This window comes from Chrysochloris asiatica, unplaced genomic scaffold (genome assembly GCF_000296735.1).
Source record: "Chrysochloris asiatica unplaced genomic scaffold, ChrAsi1.0 scaffold00053, whole genome shotgun sequence".
Taxonomy (NCBI): Eukaryota; Metazoa; Chordata; class Mammalia; order Afrosoricida; family Chrysochloridae; genus Chrysochloris; species Chrysochloris asiatica.
The window spans coordinates 5818009-5818966 of record NW_006408571.1 but is presented as its reverse complement, the minus strand read 5'-3'; the positions used below and the strand labels follow the sequence as shown (position 1 = coordinate 5818966).

The 958-nt window shown below is 42.1% G+C and overlaps 1 pseudogene; it reads left to right on the top strand.

The window, feature by feature from the left end:
- The first annotated feature begins 26 nt into the window (after positions 1 to 26).
- LOC102837079 lies at positions 27 to 631 on the top strand (annotated as a pseudogene).
- The last annotated feature ends 327 nt before the right edge of the window (positions 632 to 958 follow it).

Genomic DNA, 958 nt, shown 5'->3' with positions numbered 1-958 from the left:
ACACACACACACACACACACACACACACCGTGACAAAGAGAGACAAGAAGTCCTTCAACCAGACCCTGACCAAATGGAAGCACTTCATTTATAACCCGGCCACCAGAGCGTTCCTAGGGACCATTGGGGTTTGGTCTTGCTCTTCTACCTAGTCTCCTATGGATTTTTGGCTGCTCTCTTCTCCTTCACAATGTGGGTCATGCTTCAGGCTGTGAATGATGAGGTGCCAAAATATCGTGACCAGATTCCCAATCCAGGATTTATGGTTTTCCCAAAACCAGTGACTGTGTTGGAGTATTCATTCAGTTTGTCTGTTGCAAGTTCGTATGAAGGATACATTGCAAACCTTGACCATTTTCTAAAGTTATGAACAAATAAGTTAAGACTTACCCTGCTGAAGGATATACAGACTTAAAATATTTCCTATTATGGGAAAAAAAAAAAAACCTGCATATGGGGTATCTGCAGCCTATTAACAGTTGGTGTCCAGGCATCTTTTGGTCCTCATAACAGTACCAGGAAAGCAGTGACATTTGACTGCAAGACTGATGGATCATCCAACCTAAAAAACCAAGATGACCGCAACAAGTTTGGGGTCAAACTGCATTCAAAAATCACAGTGAATACATAGTGTGAGTAGGATATCTCTACAGAGTAAATATTGTGTTGTCTGGATTCATTTTGTATCAGCTGAACCTTCCATTCTAGAATGAGACCACCTTGGAGAGAGGTGGGTAGTATGTGACACTGGGGTAACATTATAATGTTTCCAGGTCATAATGGTCATGTCCTTCAAAGTAACTGCTTGTTGCTTCTGCTGTCCTTTGAACCAGTGCTGTTGTTGTTTTGAAGTGCCGTCGAGTCGGTTCCAACCCATAGTGACTCTATATAGGGTTTTTGAGGAGTAGCTGGTAAATTTGAACCACTGAACTTGCAGTTCAAACAGCTTTGCAGATTG